The sequence below is a fragment of the Schistocerca gregaria genome, chromosome 2 (genome assembly GCF_023897955.1).
Source record: "Schistocerca gregaria isolate iqSchGreg1 chromosome 2, iqSchGreg1.2, whole genome shotgun sequence".
Taxonomy (NCBI): domain Eukaryota; kingdom Metazoa; phylum Arthropoda; class Insecta; order Orthoptera; family Acrididae; genus Schistocerca; species Schistocerca gregaria.
Window position 1 is genome coordinate 768972541 of NC_064921.1, and position 23594 is coordinate 768996134.

Genomic DNA, 23594 nt, shown 5'->3' on the forward strand with positions numbered 1-23594 from the left:
CCCATTTTTTATTACATATTCGTATAGTACGTAAAGAAATATGAATGTTTTAGTTCTACCACTTGTTTCGCTTTGTGATAGATGGCGCTGTAATAGTCACAAACATATAAGTACGTGGTATCAGGCAACATTCCGCCAGTGCGGACGGGATTTGCTTCGTGTTACAATACCCGTGTTAAAATGGACCGATAACCAATTGCGGAAAAGGTCGATATCGTGTTGATGTATGGCTATTGTGATCAAAATGCCCAACGGGCGTGTGCTATGTACGCTGCTCGGTATCCTGGGCATCATTCAAGTTTCCGGACCGTTCGCCGGATAGTTACGTTATTTAAGAAACAGGAAGTGTTCAGTCACATATGAAACATCAACCACGACCTGCAACAAATGATGATGTCCAAGTAGGTGTTTTAGCTGCTGTCGCGACTAATCCGCACATCAGTAGCAGACAAATTGCGCGAGAATCGGAAATCTCAAAAACGTCGGTGTTGAGAGTGCTACATCAACATCGATTGCACCCGTACCATATTTCTGTGCACCAGGAATTGCATGGCGACGACTTTGAACGCCGTGTACAGTTCTGCCACTGGGCACAAAATAAATTACGGTACGATGACAGATTTTTTGCACTTGTTCTACTTAACCACGAAGCGTCATTCACCAACAGCGGTAACGTAAACCAGCATAATATGCACTACTGGGCAACGGAAAATCCACGGTGGCTGCGGCAAGTGGAACATCAGCGACCTTGGCGGGTTAATTTATGGTGCGGCTTATGGGAGGAAGGATAATTTGCCTCCATTTTATGGATGGCAATCTAAATGGTGCAATGTGTGCTAATTTCCTATGTAATGTTCTACCGATGTTACTGCAAGATGTTTCACTGCATGACAGAATGGCGATTAACATATTCCAACATGATGGAGTCCGGCACATAGCTCGCTTGCGGTTGAAGCGGTATTGAATAGCATATGTAATGTCAGGTAGATCGGTCGTCGAAGCACCATCCCATGATCCACACATACACCGGATCTGACGTCCCGGGATTTCTTTCTGTGGGGAAAGTTGAAGGATATTTGCTATCGTGATCCACCGACAACGCCTGACAACATGCGTCAGCGCATTGTCAATGCATGTGCGAACATTACGGAAGGCGAACCACTCGCTGTTGAGAGGAATGTCGTTACACGTATTGCCAAATGCATTGGGGTTAACGGACATTATTTTGAGCATTTATTGCATTAATGTGGTATTTAAAGGTAATAACGCTGTTAACAGCATGCGTTCTCAGAAATGATAGGGTCACAAAGGTACATATATCACATCGGAACAAGCGAAATAAAATGTTCAAACGTACCTACGTTCTGTATTTTAATTTAAAAAACCTATATGTTACCAACTGTTCGTCTAAAACTGTGAGCCATATGTTTGTGACTATTACAGCGCCATCTATCACAAAGCGAAGAAAGTGGTCCAACTAAAACATTCATATTTCTTTACGTACTACACGAATATGTAATTAAAAATGTGGGTTCCTATTTAAAAAACGGAGTTGATATCCGTTTGAACTATGGGAAAGCCATCTAGCGGTTCAATCATAGCGCCATCTGGTTTCCTCCTTAAAGCTAGACAAGACTCGTTCATTGTAGTTTTTTTCGTTTGACGCTTATTTCATGAGATATTTGGCCCGGCCACGATCAGTGGACCACCCTGTATATGCGCCGTGTAGGCTAAGATGCTCATTCAGTGCAGAGCACTCTTCGCCGAACTTCGTGCGGGGCTTCGCGTAATTCGACGATCAAAAAAAGAGGAAAAAGGGCTAGGGTACGCTGCTTTGGTAGTTTGCGACAATTAATAGTAATTTTGACTGATGTGGAAGGCGTGCATGGGTAGTCCGTGCAATTCTACATCTACATGCGTACTCCGCAAGCCACCTGACGGTGTGTGGCGGAGGGTACCCTGAGTACCTCTATCGGTTCTCCCTTCTATTCCAGTCTCGTATTGTACGTGGAAAGAAGGATTGTCGGTATGCTTCTGTGTGGGCTCTAATCTCTCTGATTACCACTGTTCCAGGGTGGGGTAGACGGTTAACGCATCTGCCTAGTAAGCAGGTGACCTGGGTTCGAGTCCCGGCCTTCGTACAAATTCAATTCTTTCATTGCCCAAACGCGGCAGAGATCGTAATTCCCTATTTCCAACCAAATCGTTAAGTGGTTTATTGCAGGTCGTGGTCGTATAGCAATTAACAGGCTACTACTCTCCAATGGCAGTATGGGGCGGCCGAGCTTAACGTTGCCTCCCGACGGACGGAGCTCCATCAGCGATGTCACATGTTCTCTCTTCATTAAAGACGGCGGACAGGACTGACATTTAGCCCATGACACTGGCGCAAAGACTGGTGATCGGTCTCCTCTCTTTACCGACCAAATACTGGCAATCAAAATTTCACCCACCACCAGGATTCGAACCGGCCTCCCTCCGAGTGGAACTCCACCGCACTGCTATGGAGGCGGCCACTATAACACAACACCAATGTTTCCTTTCTGATACCAGCAAGTTGCTGTAACGATAAAACTGTTGGTGGTAAAATACCTATTAATTGCTTTTTCTCCTTTTGAATGGTCCATACTATCACTTACTGACGCGTGTCTCCTCCTTACTGCAGCAACCTGCATGTCAGTGAAGGTCAGCGCGACAAACCAGGTGCTGCATTGTGTTTTGCCTACTCTGGCAAAACAGAACACATCGCTTACAAACTATGTTACCCTGTCATTACTTACACCGATTTATACTTTCAAAGAGTGTCAAGAGGTCAGCGGTGACGTAGAAATGCAGTACGCGGTCATCTGCACTGCTAATCTTCCGCCTGAGGTCTCTGAACCTGCCGCCCCAGAAAAAAAGTACTAAAACGAACACTGTATACAGAGATGCGTCGTACAAGTTCCCAGATGGATTATTTACAGTAATTTGTTACAAATTTATATCTATAAATGGATGATAAAGTTATTAATTATATTGTAATTGTCCAGTTCTGTGACTGGGGTTAAATAGTTCGGAATTTACTAAGCAGGAAGATAGGTCGGTATTGAACTTTGTAGAATAGCGTCTGTAGCCCATGAGCGGAATTTTAGCCATATGATTTGCGAAGTCAACTGTTTGGCCTCGTGCTAATAGACCTCTCTTCCAGTTTCAGATGTTCATCTATTTAGTGTTGACAGTATCTCAGTTGCTATATCTGTCTTTGATATAATATGAACAGAAACTAATTTTCGAAGTAGGTACACATAGGATTCGTAGTATCTAACTAATCAACTACAGAGTGACATAATTAATTTCCGTAGTCTGTAAAGAGAAAATCTACATTTGATATTCTTCGACATAATTTATTCTCTACTTGCGTTGCTTGTCGCATGTACAAAAGAATACGCTTCTTCGATTCACTCGCTGGCTACGCGACGAAACGATATCAGACTTGTGCTTTTTGTGTGAGATATAACGAAACGAAAGATTGAAGGTAATTTCAGTGTACAGAACGCATGTAGGAATGTAAACGTCTATCTGTATATAGAGATGTGAAAAAGAAGTCCAAGTCGTCCAGAATTTGTCTAGGTGCAGGTAAAAATGCTCTAAAAATTTCACTTGCACATGTAGGCATGCTGTCAACAGACCGTCTGTAAAGTTCAAACTGAAGTAGAAAATGGTTAGATGCATTTTCACGAGGTTTCCTATGCACCGTTCTGCATTGGAAAGGTCATAAACCGTGACTTCTGTGAACAAATGCTGGGCGCCGTCTTATTAATTTGTATGTCATACTTACAGTCATTAATCAACTCTATATTCTCTTTTCTGAATCATTATGAGAATCATTTACTTACATATCTACACGTCATATCCCACGACAATCAAAAACCAAAATTGATTTATGGCGAACAGAGGTTTTGCAATGTGTTGTAGCTATAATTATCGATCGGCGTTGATAATTATAACTTTTCCGGATAAATTTCGAAAATATTAGAAATAGGCTGTGTAATAGTCTTTCCGCTGCCATCATGCCTGTCACATATTAATAATATTAGAAATGTAAAAAGAAATTAGGCCGCATACAGAGAAGCATTTATCTTTCGCTCAGTTCGAGAAAGGAATAGGGTTGGGGATAAGACTCACCTTACGGGCCTTTCAAAGTGACTGTAGGATCAAAATCGGTGAGCCACGTAATTCGTACACCGCAGTATATCAATTCTTACGGAGTCCAAGCCTTAAAAGATGATCTTCAAGTACCTGTTGAATAATAACATCTCGCACTTCAACACCCGTGACCAGATGTGTGATTATTAAACATACTAACTCGCTACTATATGTCCATGCTCCGTGGCAAAAAGTCAGACGATAGTATCGTGAGGGAGGCGTCTGTTCTAAGTTTGTCACGTGTTTCAATGATACTGTTCTGGTGGAAAGCAATAAAATTGCAAATCAGTAATTAAACAATAGGTGTGGTGTCTATATAATGTCGCCCACTGATTTTAAGTTTTAAATGAAATACGTCTAGCCCATAATCACGGTGATAATTCATGTATTTACATTTTATAAATGTAGCAGTAAGCGCCTGAACTACGATATAAGATCGCTTACACAAGAAACAAAACTGAAGATGTAATAACTGTGTGCCTCACAGTACGTTTTTTCACCTTAAAACGCCTCATATGAGACTTTACATGTACACCGTTCTTGTTTTATTTTGGCCACGCTGGATCTTATCGAACTCCATTTCTGTTATTTAGTTGAAGATTTTTGAGAAAGGCTGCAACCAGGAACAAATACTTTTCAGAAGCATTATTTTACTGCTACGATTGATTTAGAACCATTATGCCCGTCTTCAGATGACCACCTTTGTATCAGAACCGCCTGTAGGAAAACAAGTGTAGTCATCTGAATATGTGTAAAATGGTCCGAAATCGGTCATCACTGTAAAATAAAGCTTCACAGAGGTATTAGCGGCTGGGTGCTTTCTCCCACAACTATCATTAATGTGTTACTGTATACAAAATGTTTTGTTTTCATACTGTTTTGTTACACAGTAAAGCTGCGCTAGACCACACCTGGAAGTGGGAACTCACAGGTTATTCAGTATTGCAAAAATCCAGAAAATAAATAATTTCTGATACGCCGCGAGCAGTGACAGCGGCGGAATGACGAACGCTCTTGCCCTGTTGACGTAGTGAACAGAGACCGAAGGGAAACTGACGCACGACGTGTACCGCAGGGAGAAGGACACGGTGCAAACAGTCGATTCTCGGTGAAAGTTTCCAGCAACTCTGTTGCCTTCTCAAGTGGCGCAGCGAACTCTTTGTCCACCTGTAGGTGCAAATACCAATCGCTCTCATAAACCGCCTCGCTGCAGAGAACTTTTCTGCCAATGTTGATCTCCTTGTATGCTGACCTTGCTCAATTTGCATACCGCGGGGGAGAAACCGCTCCACATACCTAGCGTTCTGTGTTCCACACAAGTGCTGCACGCTAACTCTTTTGCTGCTGTTGCAAGCAGAATTTGCGAGACATGCTTTGGCGAGCGAAAATTTCGCATTTCTTCTTTTATTAAGTGACTAAATAATGTAGTGAAGAGGATGCGGTTGTATCTGCGGGACTGTACCCATACTTCATTTGACCGCAGGAATAATTTCCGAAGTAACACCCCACGTGATACGCATTGTTTACTTCTAAACGGGGGCTGTGTTCGGCACTGGATCTTTGCTGTCGCGTGGGATCAAGAAGGGACTGATGAACTGCACTCAACTCACAAGAAGCAAATGTAGATGAGAAACATCGAAATAAAATTTCTGAATGCGGATAGCTTGGCTTCAGCACCTGTTGGTGACGCATGTATTTTTGTAGGAGACTGGTATAGAGGGACGGGGGCTGTCCGTGCGGGAGTCGTGCCCGGAGAGCATAAAAGTTAAGGCGACCGCATGCGATAAGCGGGAAATCCGAGTTCGAGTCAGGCATACATTTTCATACATCACCTACCAGTAGTACATCAAAACTTAACACAGCTGAAGCCAAGCTATTTGTGTTCAGTGAACTTAGTTCGAAGTAATTTCTGGTGGCTGTCTTTCGTCAACAGTGTCTGTTCTCCCAGACATGCAAGCAAACAGACGAGAAACGCTGCCAGACCGAAGCTTCGAGTGGAATCATGAGGCGTGCTCGAAATACTCGAATGAAAGATTCCATTGGCCATAGTACGACAATATTACTCCTTTGCCCCTGTCGACGTTCGGAGAGGGTGGTCTGGACATTAGAGAAATTGGTGGGTGTAAGTCTTAAATATTCGTAATTCAGTACACGCCTGTGCGAGGAAGTGGTTAACTCCATAGCAACTGGCGTTTCCTCCCTCTCTCTGCATGTCGTGCCTGAGCACAATTTTTCTGGTGTTACTTGACGACGTTCCGAAGATCAAAAGGTTTGGCCTTCAGGATTAAGAACGCAGCTGTGTGAGTTGTGATCACAGTGATTTCTTGCTTGAGTCAATTGCTTGACTGACGGAAATACTCTGTCACTTAAACTTCGTCATCAGCAGTTCGACATCCACTGATGAATAAAGACCCACTCGAAACCCCCCCCCCCCCCCCCCCCATGCAGTACGGTCTTCCTACCGCACAGAATCCAGCAAAGATCCGCGGCCATCGACCATGTAATCGAACGGCTGCACGACCCTACCGCCGTCTCATTATATTTACAACCACAGTCTGTTTCCTGATGCTCTTGTTTGTTTTGCTGTCCCTCCAAGTAAATCCCATCATGCACATTTCCACAGTTAGATGAGCAATACGTGGTTTTTGCATTACAGTCCAGTCTCACTGTCGAAAATTTAAGTACAGTAGTAACAAGTGCAAATTCAAGTATCGCTTCTGGAAGCATCACTCCCTCCCCATCCTGCTTGCCCTCACCCCTGCGTACGCCTAGAATTATAGTAGCGATAAAATATATAGAATATTTTCATTATAAGAATAAGTAATAATAATATATTAGAGTAATAATACCACTTGACATACAAGATAGAAATTAGGCAGAAATTACGACTCGACAGTTGGTCTGGGAGAAAAACCCAAGAGGACTGGAACGGCTTGGTCTGGGAGCCCATTCTGAGAGAACTAAATAATTTTGGCGTAAAGTGAAGCTAAAACAAAATCCTGAAAATGCTTATTGTTATGCATCATTGGTCCTGAATGCACAGACTTAATTTTCATACCACTTTAGTCTTCCACAGCTAGGTGAGAAATTTGGAAAGAATATAAACGCTTTTAAAAAATCGTCTGGGGAGGGGCGAGGGGGGGGGGTGCTTCTAATGACATCAACCCCACCTCCTTGGACTACTCACTAATGGCAGCGACTGACGTCAATTGGACGATCACACGAATCTTACATTGGAGAAGGCGGATCTGTGTAGACAGTACTCGATAGTTTAGTTTCTGTTTGAGGCAAGTACCTTAATAGATACTCGTCGACCTACCCTCGATTAGTATTCTACATGGTTTTGTATTAAATCTGGACGATTATAGGAACTGAAAAATTCAAAGAAGGTCAATGCGATTCGTCATTTTTTGTTTTCGGGTTATTGAGTGTCACCTAGACACACTGTAAACTCAGTCAGGGTACCTTGCAAGAAAGGCATCCCATCTAATGTGCAAGGCTGCTGTTAAAATTTTGGTAGCCTGTCCACACAAAAGATTCTCAGAAAATACTGCTACCTCCTGGTTTCACGAATTATCTCCCAGCGAGATCGTTCAGTGACTAAGGGAATGCTTCTGCATTCGGAGGACCAAACTTCAAATCACATTTAGGTTCTCCGTAGTTTCGCTGTATGTTTCAACTCAAATGACAGGATGTTTCCTTTGGAAAGGACATGCCTGACGTCCTCCATTGCATGTTTGTACTCCATCTCCATTCTGTAATTGGCTCCCGCCGGAAGCTAACAGTGCGTTAAAAATCCAGCGAATGAAGACCTCCACGTTCGGTGGTAAGCTTTTGTCCCAACTAAGATGCACTTTTCCCTATAACGTCATGAGATGTAGTGGGGCTCATTCATCCTAGTGATCGCTGTCAAGGTGATTAATTCAAATAATCAAGTTACGGACTGTACCAACTGGTTGCCCAAGATACAATCACTGTTGTCCAAGCGAAACGATGACTTGGAAACCCAAGTAGTGTTGCTTTTAGTTATCTGCCTCAAATGTCGAAGGAGTGCCTGAGGCAGCAGTTCGAATTTTTAACTTTCTGTGCTAGCTGGATAATATGTCACCGTTACACTAGTTAACACTAGAGTGCTGAAAGCACTCGTGGGCGTCGTGCGAAGAAATATTCTCATCATTGCGTGCACGACTCTCATCAAACCTAAACACTGGTAAACAGGCTCGTTCTATTCATATCTGAATTATTTTCCTTGACACAAACACTGATTTTTGCCATTTAACCAGTATCTGTAGACACTTCCCACTAAGGTCCGTGTTTTTCGTAGTCATTGTGCTGTGCCAGACAATATTTTACTAACTCCTCCTATCTTATCTTGTCACGGTAGCGTGTAAGCAAGGCATTTCGAATTCGATTGAATGTATAGGTATCGGTACATTTATTGTCCATCGTATTTAGTTTCACGAATAAGCTGAAAAGATTAACCATTTTACGAGTTCCCGCTTTAGCGTGGACCTCCGCATAGCATTCTTATCGTTGTAACTCTCAATTACGTCCATCTGATGCCGCAAAAGGTTACCTGCAGAGTCCCCATTGTGCAGGCGAGCTTAAGGTTTCTATTTCTAAACCTAATCACGGGCAGCATTTGAAGAATGTAGTAGTCCTTTCAAAGCATCACTGCCGCTGTAAAGCTGGCAAGTCGCTCCAAACATTTAGGTCTAAAATTATAAACTGGTTGCAAATCTTAAACTGAGTACATCGAAATGAGGAACTAATACTTGGACATGATGACCACCAGTTTCAATGCAAACACTATAAATGCACTTCTGTGCACGATAGTCTTAACTGAACTCTGGTTTCGAAATCATTTGTTCCCATTGCTTACTTACGTTGGTAGTGACAGGGATGTAGTTTCTGCTCTACCAGAACTCTTGCCACTGTATTCCTCAAAGTGTACACATCGCTAGCAAGCTGGCTGGTACTTATTGATGAATCTTCATTCCATCGTTTCCACACCATCTCCTCAAAATACAACATCTTGAAGTGTTGGGTATTCTGCCGAATACCAGTGTCGTCCATGCACAGTATTTCGACAACGCGATTCGTTGCCTTCATCAAGTGCTACCTGAAACTGATTAAGACAAAGGGTCACGATGTCAAAATATTGTGCATGGACACTCATAACTTTCAGAACACCGGAAACCTGAAGATGTCAACAGGAAACCTGAAGATGTCAACACATCGACGAAAAAATCTAAGGAATTCCCTCAAAAACTGCTGTGCGAATAGTTTTCTTGATGAGAACCTTTTACAACTCTCTGAGACCGGTCCTATTTCTATCCATGCCGATAAATTTCTTCCTGCTAGGGCGACACTTGTACATTCGTTCGGTTTCTGAGCACTATTAACTGCTGCATTATTTGCGTAAGGCATTTTTCCTACTTCGTGTGACGACCTGTGATCCGTCTTCGACATAGAGACGTGATCTGTTAACAATAAAAAACACCGTGGTCACATCAAAAGCGATTGTGTGTTGTTTTAATAGGACTGTCAGTGTGGATGCGACAAGCATTTGTTTGTCATGAAACATACGCTCTCAGTAAATATGTGCCTACCTGCACTGATCCTTCAAGACCTCCCGCCGCCGGGAATATTCATTTACAAACATCATTTCCTTGTCTCAAAATATTCAGTTTAGCGTCCTGCATTGTCCGTGTAATTTTGACCCTCAAATCTTGGGGCATCCTGTTTAGCCTACTTTTTTGCTCAATAATAATGGCTCTAAGCACTATGGGACTTAACATCTGAGGTCATCAGTACCCTACACTTGGAACTACTTAAACCTAACTAACCTAAGGACATCACACACAGCCATGGCCGAAGCAGGATTCGAACCTGCGACCGTAGCAGCAGCGCTGTTCGGACTGAAGCGTCTAGAACTGCTCGCCCACAATGGCTCAATAATCACTAATGTGATGTGGGTATACTAATGGACTGAAAACACTAACGTAGATACTTTGTGTACATTTAGAGTGATCAGCGAAACAGTTTCCGAACCAAACGTTCATGCGATGCAGGATGCGTTGACTGTTTTCTGGTTACCTCCGTCACACTCATATTGACCGTAGAAACCCATCAAGAGTCACAGTGTTATTCCTGAAAATCGTTCAGTTTATTTGGTCATTCCGTCCTGATTCTGAAAAGATTCTGTCAGACTGGTAACCTGTATATTATCTCTGTCGTAGAATGAATTTGTCTCTCCATCATTCTCCATCTACACAGCGCATCGTGTGCCGCTTTAAACGGTGACTACAATATGAGCCTTGACATGACTGACCAGTTAGCGTCTTTTGGTGATACTTAAATCAGACAGTGTACATTCTTCACATTACAGTGACATCTCCAGAGGTAGCTGTCGACAAAGAGGCGATGAAAATATATATTTCATCCCTGCTTAAATTGCGCTTTCCCCCACATTCTTCTACCCCCCCCCCCTTCCTCTCTGTCTCTCTCTCTCTCTCTCTCTCTCTCTCTCTCTCTCTCTCATACATACACGCGCGCGCGTTTGCACACAAGCGTTAAGGGGCAAGACGCAAGATATCATGGAACAACAAATTCGAATTCCTTGCACATAGGTATATTTATTGTATTATCTGCCAAAAATGGATAAATAATCTGGAGTGATTAAAATGCAGATTGATTGCTTACTGCAGCAGTTGTATAATACATACTATGACTAGCTCAAGAAGGAAATAAGTCAGAACACGAGTTATTAGTGATCCGCGAGTGTTCTCTTTTGCCCAGTTTAATCGGTTTTCTTAATCACAGCTTTAATTTTTGTATCTGAATTTGTGTGTTGATGTTTACTGTTTATTTTATTTTCTTATGCGTATTGAGTAAGACGTTATGAGGAGAGAAAGAAAACGTGAAGGTAGTACGCTAAACACGATACTCTTAAACGCGTGCACACCATTCCGTAATCTGATCGGTCGTCTCAAGGACATGCTCTAGAAGGATAAATGAAAGGCGTGAATGAAGGCACATGATCACGTTATTGTTTTCGTTGGATGGCTGTATTATGAATGTTTTGACGCGCTTGACTGACGGAACCTTGAAGCGTGCAGTTTGCTCTTTCTTGCTGTCTATCTGGAGCACGACAAAGAATGTATTTAAGATGTATATCGCAGGCTCACAATGTAGCGAAAGTGGCAACAAACTTCTCGAATGATCTGAAATGACAGCAAGAAGAAATCCAATAGATAAGGCCGGCGATAACACGCTAGTCTACCGTCTGGAAGGCCAAAAGTTCGAGGTGAGACATCCTGGCCTCGTATGGTGGGAGATCCCGTCTTTCTTAGTAAATCAGGTGGTGATTATTGGTCCCCACAATGTGATTTTAATGCGCACTGACTAGAGGCGAAGGTGAACAAGAGAATTGTGGTGGCTATGAGTCAGTTTAAGTCGTTAAACGCCTTATTCACACAGAAGGTGCCACTTGACTGTATCTTTTGTTAGCTTTATAGTGTTCTGCTTTAACTTTGTTCAACTTTACAAACCATTTGTGTCATCATCTTGAATCTCTGGAGAATGAAAATTGGACACTTTGTTCAGAGACCGAAAAAACGTCGTGGCAAGCCTTTTTAATGGTCATAGATTTTCATTACGATCAAGTCGAACTGATACCATCTTACGGACGATGTGAGCATTTTTATTTCCTTTATTGCAACTCCAGTCTTGTATCACAATGTTTATTTGTAATCAGGAAATGACCATCATCAGACCTGAGTTGAAACGTTTTGCATGGCGAAATATGCACAATGCAAAAATTTACTCAGGTATGAAGATGGTCATTACCTACCGAAATTAATTACCCAATTAAAAATAAATATTATGACGCAAGACAGGAATTATAATAAAGCAAGTATTTTCCTGGATCGCTGGAAACTTTTTTGTTGTCATAACTTGTAGCATTTTCATTGTTCACATATGGCCGTCAGCGCTCATTGCAGTGTTCTATGTAATGTTGAAAACCTCATGCGATTTAAACAATGTGTGGATATTTCCCATTTAGATTTCTTATCGCTATTACATAATTGCTGTGTTCAGCATTACGTACAGGGACCCGCTGTATCCGCAGCTATCACGGTACAATTCACCTCCATTACCTTCTGGCTGCCAATACGACTGCATGAACTTTTACTGTTCTCACACTGTCTGCAGTATCGACTGTCGACAGTAACGACTGCAAGGCAGTTCTGCGGTTTTGGCAAAACTTTTATGCAGGCTACCAGGCTAGTTCTGCGTGGTTACTTTTTTTTTTTTTTTTTGAGATATGCTCAAATACTAAGATTGGGTGTCTTCTCTTTCTGGATCTTTGTGTGATAAGCAACGCGGATAGCTATGATGAGCCGGCCGGAGTGGCCGTGCGGTTCTAGGCGCTACAGTCTGGAACCGAGCGACCGCTACGGTCGCAGGTTCGAATCCTCCCTCGGGCATGGATGTGTGTGATGTCCTTAGGTTAGTTAGGTTTAATTAGTTCTAAGTTCTAGGCGACTGATGACCTCAGAAGTTAAGTCGCATAGTGCTCAGATCCATTTGAACCATTTTGAACCAAGCTATGATGAGTGCTTCAACTGAGTACAGTTATTTTCCCAATGATATTCCTCGATAGCTGTCACATTTCAGTTTTTTACCCTTCTGATGGACTGCATAGATCAGAGCCGTTTTCCAATGTGTTGGTAGTTCTTCTAAGGTCCAGAGTATATATATCAGCCGGTGTAGTGTTTCTTCAAGTTTCTCGCCTCTTGCCTGAATCATCTCGGCCGTATTCCGTCTTCGGATGGTCCTTGTTCTTCTTACCTATTCGATTTGCATTTTGATCTCATCCAATGTGGATGAGGAGCATTCTAGGTCGGATGTGATTGTAGACCGGAAATCGAACCATACTTGGGGTTGATCACAGTTGAGAAGGTGGTTAACGTAGTTTTTCCATCTTTCGGCTGGTTCACTATCGCTGGTCGGGATTCTAGCATCTGAATCTTTGCCAAACTTCAGTCTGACCTGGTGTCCTTTACTAAAACGCTTCACCTTTTGGAACATTTACCTGGTCTTGTTTCCTCTAAAGTTTGCTTCCGTCTCAACGATGGTGTCCTTAACATACTTTGTCTTTGCTTTCCTGAGAGTTGCTTGGGTAGCTCTTCAAACGTCCTCAAATCCTGCTTTGCACTGCACCAGATCTGTCTCCTGCAGACGCATTCTCCTTGCCTCCACTCTCCGTTCCAGAGCATTAGCACATTCCTTTCATGTACTGAATAATACAGAAAATAAATAATACTGTACATTAAATGTTTTCTATCTTGGAAACCATTCGGAACGAGTCATATATCCATGTGAAGATTTTTGCTTCAAATTATCGTTCCTGTCATTTTCCTGTACACTAATCCATCCTCCTGGGACACCCTGTGTATAGGGAGATAGTTGCTCTTTATCTCATTTCCTTCAAAGAGCTATTCCTACAGCTCAACGTGTATCGCTCCAGTTAGTGAGACGAGAAGGTGAGTCAGACCTATGCTGAATGAAAACGGAGAATTAACGACCAAGGCTAGTGCACCGGTCTGCCTTTGGTTTTCAGACGGACCTCCACGCTCCTGTAGGCAAATTCCGGGCTCGTCCGCAATTTCCGCCTCAGAAAATACGATACTCTCACCTCACAGTTAAAATATGATCGCACGTAGAACTAAGTTGACGCAAATCATAGACAGGAGACGCACGCAACTCTTCTGCCTTAGATAACTAACAACTGCGGGACAGGAAGACCATCCGGCCGCAAAGTTAATTGAAATAAATTTGCCAATTCTAGAGTACAGTGGACCCTGTGCTAGACGGTATTAATGCTAAGAAGAAGATCTAATTCCCCTGGAAACGTTTTTCTTCCTCCAAGTGGTGTGCACGCTCAGTGAGTGCAAGTTCAAAGTATTCACACAGAGTAAGCTTTTTCTACCTCCGCTATTTTTAAATGAGCGTATACTGACCGTATCGTAGCTGAGTGCTCAGCGTGTGTGATGACCATGCGGAAACCCGCGGTTCAGTTCCCGGTACTGCTAGGGATATTGCCTCGTTAGAAGGATAGGTACGTGATGTTAAGCTTCGTCACATCAGTCGAGGAAGTGGTAGCTGCGAGGTCTGGGAAGGTGATGACGGCTGGGAGGTCGTTGTACTGGTGTCATATCTTCTATGCCGCATTCGAATGACGGCACTGGCAGAGGACGATACAGCGGCCGGTCGGCAGCCAATGGCTCGTCGGAGCAGGAACGCGGACCTGGAAATAGCTTGTGATAATATTTCTATTCGAGCAGTAGTTCTCAGGCTATTTTGGCAAATTGTCGAAACTGGTTTTCAGTGAAAAATCGTACATTCTTTACTGCTGCAGGTGAGCTTCTGAAAATAACTGGTTTGTGAAAGAGTTAAATGCTATTTAAGATAACAATAGCTAATAGATAATTAGTAAAGAGACAAATAAGGTGCGTCCCATGAGTTTCGAACACAGCGACCTGCCTTCTTCAAGCCTGCCGGCTGGTGTGACCGAGCGGTTCTAGGCGCTTCAGTATGGAACCGCGAGACCGCTACGGTCGCAAGTTCGTATCCTGCCACGGGAATGGATGTGCGTGATGTCCTTAGGTTAGTTAGGTTTAATTAGTTCTAAGTCTAGGGGACATGATTTCAGATGTTAAGTCCGATAGTGCTCAGAGCCATTTGAACCATTCTTCAAGCCTCGCGCGGTTGGTCCCGTGGCCGAGCCATAGATACAGGCTTGAAGTTTTGATTTTCCAGTAGCCCCGATCCGCTCCAAACTCCACAGAGATACCGTTGATACTGCTTGGCTAGAATCTTCAGGAGAAATGGTCATAGCAGAAATTCATGGTTTATCGCAGCCATGGGGTTCAAATACAGGAGAGCCTCTTGGCCTCGAGTATTTCATGCAGTAACATGTGACATGTTCTGTCCATTGTACCCAAAGTACAGTATTTTATGGGAAACAGGCTGTATGGTAGACGTAGGCTCAGTGGGCAGAAGCCATGACTGCTTGAAATATTTGAGACCAAGAGACACTACAACAGCCATCCTGAACAGCTACCGAATAAACAAACAGCATTCAGCTATTCTCCACTTCTTGATACTGCAAAACCTGCTGATTACCCAATGCAGTTTGTTTTACGATCGCGAATGTATTAGTTTGACTATTGCTATTGGCAATTAATTTATTTGATGATTTTAAATTCTCTGTTCCTGTTCGCAGCATTATGTTAGACAATGGGTCGCAGAAATAAGTTATTAGTGAAACAAACGACAAAAAGTTTTTTTTTCCGTGTAATAATGTTTCACTAGATAGGTGCACTCGAGTGCCGATCGCTCAGTGGGAGAGGTGAAAGTGGTAGCGGTGGGGTCTAAATGGTGAGTGATCATGGCACAGTGAGGGAGATGCAGTTCGAAGACAGAATCTTTCGCGCAAACGCATATCTCACACGAATTGTAAATGACAGCTAGCGAGTCCACAAACGACCATATTGACAACTTATGTCAGTACATAAAAAAAAATTGAAAAAATTCAGACGTTCATTTTCATTAGTTTCTCGTTACAGTATCGACAAATAAATAGTTGTGTAAAAAAAAAGAGCAACCAAAGTAAAACACGTTCGACCACACGTTGCCACAATGAAGTGTCGTCAAACAAAGAAGCCAAAAAAAATTAGCACAGCAGTCAACATTGCTTACTACGATACTGACATTGTGAAATTAAGAGCAGTGTCACATTTATATTATGTATAACTTCCGTGAAAAACTGTTCATCAATATAAAATTTTCTTCTCCCTATTGGAAATTTGGAAATTTGTGGCAAGTTCCTATGGGACCAAACTGCTGAGGTCACCGGTCCCTAGGCTTACACACCACTTAATTTAACTTAAACTAACTTATGCTATGGACAACACACACACACATGCCCGAGGGAGGATTCGAACCTCCGCCGAGAGGAGTCTCAGACCGCTTAGCTACCACACGCGACGTCTCCTTATTGTTCGCGTTTCCAGAAGTAGTGAACCAGTGCGAAATATTAGCAGCTGTATTTCTGCACTCCTTCTTTATTCTGTTTATTGTGCTATTGAAATTTCTACCAGTTCCAGCAAATTCTTAAGCGCACTTCAAACAATGAGATATTTGCTTCGTCGTTTGCCTCTTCCGACATCAGTCTAGTTGCACTGCATTAAATCAAATGGCTCAAATGTCTTTAAACACTATGGGACTTAACATCTATGCTCATTAGTCCCCTTGAACTTAGAACTACTTAAACCTAACTAACCTAAGGACATCACACAACACCCAGCCATCACGAGGCAGAGAAAATCCCTGACCCCGCCGGAATCGAACCCGGGAACCCGGGCATGGGAAGCGAGAACGCAACCGTACGACCACGAGATGCGGGCTATTTAATCACAGCAGCCTGGTTATGAAGAACGTACCAGGAGCAACTGTGCGCGAAGTCTGGGGTGTCGCGCAGTACAGTAAAGACAGAGCACCGAGAACACACCAAGCGCTCAGGTCGGCAGACAACAGTTAACGAAGGCGACCGCCCTCTGGAAGAGAAGGGTGGAGTCACCCAGCTCTCAGGACGAGAGTGCGCCTCTCCGCGGGATACTACGTTACAGTGTTTTCCGCGAGCTCCACCCACAGTAAAATCGACAGACATCCGTTATGAAGTACTGTGGTGTACAAGCCAACCTCTGAACTGTTGCGTTCTTTAGTAATTATGACAGAACGCTTGGCTCTGCTGTCCGTAATTAGGCGTACGAGCCATCGATGAAGTTGTCAAAGAGGCGCGCAGAACTGTGGGCCTGTATGTTTGATGTCAGTCCGTTGTAAAATCCTCGAAAACAATTTATGTTCTTGTATTATGACATTTCTGGAAACCGAAAATCTCCTCTGTCGAAATCAGCATGGGTTTTGAAAACAACAATGATGTGGAACCCAGTTCACTTTGTTCATTCACGAGACTCAGAAAGCAGTAGCTACAGGCGCACAGGTAGATGCCCTGTCCTTGACTTCTGGAACGCGTTCGATACAGTTCTGCACTGTCGCCTGATGAACAAAATACTATCAGGTGTGTGACTAAATTGTAGAGTTTCTAGGCAAATGTTCAAATGTGTGTGTATTCTTATGGGACTTAACTGCTAAGGTCATCAGTCCCTAAGCTTACACACTACTTAACCTAAATTATCCTAAGGACAAACACACACACCTATCCCCGAAAGAGGACTCGAACCTCCGCTGCGACCAGCCGCACAGTCCATGACTGCAGCGCCTTAGAGTTTCTAGGAAACATTGTCATTCTGAATAGAGAAACGTCTTCAGACATAGAAGTAACTTTGGGAGTTAAGCAAGGAATTGTTACAGGACCATTACCTTTCACAGCATGGAGGGTGTAATGGATATAAATGCAGATATTTCTATTGGTGACTGAGGACAGCATACTGAACAACATTGCATCAGTATGTACTTCATATTCGGATTAATAAATAGTAAATAATGTGACGTGTTTACTCGAAGACTGTTGGACGCAGAGAGAAAAAACAAACAGAAGCACCGATGTGCATCGATATTAAGGTGCCACATATACAGATATCTGCACTTACACCTTTTGCAACCTTTGTGTGAGTGACCTAACAGATAATGTCAGAAGTTTCATGAGGCTTTTTGAGGATGACGGCGTTTTAAACAGATAAACTGCAACCCCAGAAAATTGTAGTGAAATGCAGGAAGATCTTCAGAGAATCGACACTTGTTGTAGGGAGAGGCAATGACTCTCAACATAAACAAATGTAACGTATTGCACATAAATAGGCACAAAGACCCATTGTATGATTACACGATTCCAGAACAATGACTGGAAGCAGTTATTTCCATAAACTATCTTAGAGTACGTGTACGGAGCTATTCAAAGTGGAACATTCACTTAAAGCTAATAGCTGGTGAGACAAATCCCAGACTGAGATTCGTTGAAAGAATCCTCGTGAAGTGTGATCCAGCCACAGTCGAGGTAGCTTACAAAACCCTCTTTCGACCAATACTTGAAAATTGCTCGTCGTCTGGGATCTGTAAGGGTTAGTATTGGCAGATGAAAAAAAAAAAAAGATCTAAAGAAGAGGAGAGCATTTTGTTACACATCTGTTTTGTAAGCGCGGAAACGTCACGGAGATGCTCAGCCGTCCCCATTGGCAGACGTTAGAAGGAAGGTATTGTGCATCACGATGTGATTTACTATTAAAGTTTCAAGAGCGTACGTTCGTAGAACAGTCAACGGATACATACAGTTCTACATACAGAATGTCTCAAATTTTTTGGGTCAAATAGAAGTAGGTGACAGTGGCTCCACAACCGATTATGTCCAGATAGGGAATCAGTGGTCGGAAATGCAAATTTTTTGTGGTATCAACACACACGGTGTATACTGCATAACAACAACGTAGCTCATAGTAATTGATCAAAGCCACGATCGCCAGTATCAAAGCATGTATTTAATGTCTGGAGTGAGGACAAACCGCACACAGTCGCCACGCTACCCATATTGGAGGCCAACCAGCAACAATTCTTTGTCAGTCTATTGGCGGCCATCGTCCAAATTCATCTAATAGGACCTATCTTGCTGTCTTCCCTTTTGACTGGTTGCTGTGACACGTGCTGAAACAGTTCTTGGAGACTGTAAACACTTATTGTCTGCAAAAGGATGTGGTTTCAATACGATGGAGCACCAGTCCACTTCGCTGTTAATGTCCATGAGCAACTGAACAACAGATATGCTCATCATTGGATTGGAAACGGAGGGCGTGTCCCACGGCGAGCGTGAAGGTCAGATCTCACTCCTCTGGACTTTTTCCTATGGTGTTCAAGACGTCGGGCTATGAAACCGCTGTGGAAAGAATGAAGATCTGCTCGCTAGGGTCTAAGCTGCCTGTGTACTGTGGTACAGCAGACAACAGGGATCCCTGAGAGTGCCGCAGCAGTTCATACGGCGTGGCAATGAATGCACTGAGACTGGCGGCCGTCACTTTGAACAGTTACTATGAGCTACTTTGATGTTATCCCGTATACTCTGTGTATGCCGATAACACAATAAATATGCATTTCCCACCTTTGGTTCCCTATCTCAGTATAATCGGTTATGGGCCGAATATCACCTGTTTCAATTTGACTCATAAGGTTTGAGATACCCTCTATATCTCTTGAAAGTAACATTAGAGGAATATCAGCCCATATGGAGTCTTACTAGCGATCGTTCTGTCCGCAAACCATTCGCGACAGGAACAGGAAATGGGGGAGTGACTCTGCTACACGAAGTACCCTCTGCCACAAAGCTTGAGGTGGTTCGCGGAGCACGAGTATATAGGATGGTCCATTGATCGTGACCGGGCCAAATATCTCACGAAATAAGCGTCAAACGAAAAAACTACAAAGATCGAAACTCGTCTAACTTGAAGGGGGAAACCAGGTGGCGCTATGGTTGGCCCGCTAGATGCCGCTGCCACTGGTCAAACGGATATCAACTGCGTTTTTTTTAATAGGAACCCCCATTTTTTATAACAGATTCGTGTAGGACGTAAAGAAATATGAATGTTTTAGTTGGACCACTTTTTTCGCTTTGTGATCGATGGTGCTGTAATAGTCACAAACACATGGCTCACAATTTTAGACAAACAGTTGGTAACAGGTAGGTTTTTTAAATAACAATACAGAACGTATGTACGTTTGAACATTTTATTTCGGTTGTTCCAATGTGATACATGTATGTTTGTGAACTTATCATTTCTCAGAACGCAAGCTGTTAACAGCGTGATTACTTGTAAATACCACGTTAATGCAATAAATGCTCAAAATGATGTGCGTCAACCGCATTGCATTTGGCAATACGTGTAACGACATTCCTGTCAACAGCGAGTAGTTCGCCTTCCGTAATGTTCGCAGATGCACTGACAATGCGCTGACGCATGTTGTCAGGCGTTTTCAGTGGATCGCGATGGCAAATATCCTTCAACTTTCCCCACAGAAAGAAATCCGGAGACGTCAGATCCGGAAAACGTACGGGCCATGGTATGGTGCTTCGACGACCAATCCACCTGTCATGGAATATGCTATTCAATACCACTTCAACCGCACGCGAGCTGTTTGCCGGACATCCATCATGATGGAAGTACATCGCCATTCTGTCATGCAGTGAAACATCTTGTAGTAACATCGGTGGAACATTACGTAGGATATCAGCGTACATTGCACCATTTAGATTGCCATCGATAAAGTGGGGGCTAATTATCCTTCCTCCCATAATGCCGCACCATACATTAACCTGCCAAGGTCGCTGATGTTCCAATTGTCGCAGCCATCGTGGATTTTCCGTTGACGAATAGTGCATTTTATTCCGGTTTACGTTACCGCTGTTGGTGAATGTCGCTTCGTCACTAAAATAGAACGCGTGTAAAAAAATCTATCATCTTCCCGTAATTTCTCTTGTGCTCAGTGGCAGAACTGTACACAGCGTTCAAAGTCGTCGCCATGCAATTCCTGGTGCATAGAAATATGGAACGGGTGCAATCGATGTTGATGTAGCATTCTCAACACCGACGTTTTTGAGATTGTTTGCTACTGATGTGCGGATTAGCCGCGACAGCATCTAAAACACCTATTTGGGCATCATCATTTGTTTCATGTCGTGGATGACGTTTCACACTTCCTGTTTCCTTAAATGACGTAACTATCCGGTGAACGGGTGGGTCAGTTGGATGATGTCGTCCAGGATACCGAGCGGCACACTCCCGTTGGGCATTTTGATCCCAATAGCCATACATCAACACGATATCGACCTTTTCCGCAATTTGTAAACGGGCCAGTCTAACACGGGTAATGTATCACGAAGCAAATGCCGTCCGCACTGGCGGAATGTTGCGTGATACCACGTACTTATACGTTTGTGACTATTACATCGCCATCTACCACAAAGCGAAAAAAGTGGTCCTACTAAAACTTACATATTTCTTTACGTACTACACGAATATGTAATAAAAAATGGGGGGTTCCTATTCTAAAAAACGCAGTTGATATCCGTTTGACCTATGGCAGCGCCATCTAGAGTGCCAACCATAGCGCCATCGAGTTTGATGCTTATTTGGTGAGATTATTGGCCCGGTCACTGTGAATGGACCACCCTGTAAATGGTAGATGCAGACGTGCGGTGAGTTCCTACACGGCTGTGACGCCTGGCCGCGAAGCCCGCTAGAGCGCTGGCGCGTTTCTGCGACTGGCCGCTGTCTGCAGCCGGCCTGCGGACAGGTGCGCGACCCGAGCGGCACTGACCTACATGGCTTGACTGAGCGGCGAGCGCGAGAGCTGCGCTTTACGGCGCCTCGTATCTCCGGCCTGCGGAATCGCTCGCCCGCTGCACCCAGTAGCCTCAGCCGTGACGCGTCGCAAGGCTGCCTGTAATTCAGCGAGTCGCCTGCTCCTACCCGTCTCGGCGCGCCGTCCCTACGCAAGGCGTTTCTTGCTGCCGTTGCAGCACGCTGGCGAGGAAACAACGCATACCGTCACTACTCCGTATCGTATTTTGCGACGTGTCATTTGATAGGCCACCTACCAGGCCAACAAAATCTACACTGCTCAAGAGAATTACACGTGACTTTGGGCGTCCGCCGTACTCCACTGAGCAATAACTGATGACTATGTTTGTTATCGAATTCCACCTTTTTCTTTTTTTTGGGGGGGGGGGGGTCATCAGTCTCCTGACTGTTTTGATGACGCCCGCCACGAATTCCTCTCCTGTGCTAATCTCAGAGTAGCACTTGAAACTTATGTCCTCAATTATTTGCTGGATGTATTCCAATGTCTGTCTTTCTCTGCAGTTTTTGCCCCCTACAGCTTCTTCTAGTACCATGGAAGTCATACTCTTATGTCTTAACATATGTCCTATCATCCTGTCCCTTCACCTTGTCAGTGTTTTCCACATATTCATTTCCTCTCAGATTCGGGGCAGAACATCCTCATTAGTACACCCAATTTTCAACATTCGTCACACCACATCTCAAATGCTTCGATTCTGTTCCGGTTTTCCCACAGTCCATGTTTCACTATCTTACAATGCTGCACTCCAGACGTACATTCTCAGAAATTTCTTCCTCAAATTAAGGCCAATGTTTGATACTAGTAGACTTCTCTTGGCCAGAAATAGCCTTTTTTCCATTGCTAGTTGCTAGTCTGCTTTTGGTGTCCTCCTTGCTCCGTCCATCATTGGTTATTTTACCGCCTAGGTATTAGAATTCCTTAACTTCATCTACTTCGTGACCATCAATTCCGATGTTAAGCTTCACGCTGTTCTCATTCCTGCTACTTCTCTTCGATTCACTCTCAGTCAATATTCTGTACTCGTTAGACTGTTCATACCATTCAGTAAATCATGTAATTCTTCTTCACTTTCTCTCAGGATAGCAATGTCACCAGCGAATCATATCATGGATACCCTTTCACCTTGAATTTTAATTCCAATAAAATGGCTCTGAGCACTATGGGACCTAACATCTGAGGTCATCAGTCCCCTACAACTTAGAACTACTTAAACCTAATAAGCTAAGGACGTCACACACATCCATACCCGAGACAGGATTGGAACCTGCGACCGTAGCGGTCGTGCGGTTCCAGACTGAAGCGCCTAGAACCACTCGGCCAGCCCGACCGGCTAATTCCACTCCTGAACCTTTTATTTATTTCCATCATTGCTTCTTCGACGTACAGATTGAACAGTAGGGATGAAATACTACATCGCTGTCTTACATCCTTTTTAATCCAAGCACTTCGTTCTTGGTCGTTCACTCTTATTATTCCCTCACGGCTCTTCTACGTATTGTATATTAGCGTTCCTCCCTAAATCTTACCCCTATTTTTCCCAGAATGTCGAACGTCTTGCGCCGTTTTACATTGTCGACCGCCATTTCGAAGTCGACAAATCCTATGAATGTGTCTGGATTTTTCTGCAGTCTTGCTTCCATTATCGACCGCAACGTCGTCATCTAACACATTCTCAATTTTCTTTTCTATTCTTCTGCATATTAATCTTCTCAGCAACTTGGATGCATTAGCTGCTAACTTGATTGTCCGATAATTCTCACACTTGTCAGCTCTTGCAGTCTGCGAAAGTGTGTGGATGATATTTTTCCAAAAGTCAAATGGTATGTCGCCAGACTCATGCATTCTACATACCAACGTGGACAGTCGGTTTGTTGCCACTTCCCCAATGATTTTAGAAATTCTGAGGGAATATTACGTATCCATTCTGCCTTATTTGCTCTTAAGTCTTCGAAAGATCTCTTAAATTCTGATTC

General features: G+C 43.5%; 1 protein-coding gene across 1 annotated transcript in view; it reads left to right on the top strand.

Annotated features, from left to right (window-relative positions):
• LOC126334994 (sodium-independent sulfate anion transporter-like) overlaps positions 1-23594 on the top strand; it is a 696684-nt gene that overhangs the window by 473566 nt on the left and 199524 nt on the right. The gene's annotated exons all lie outside the window — the stretch shown is intronic.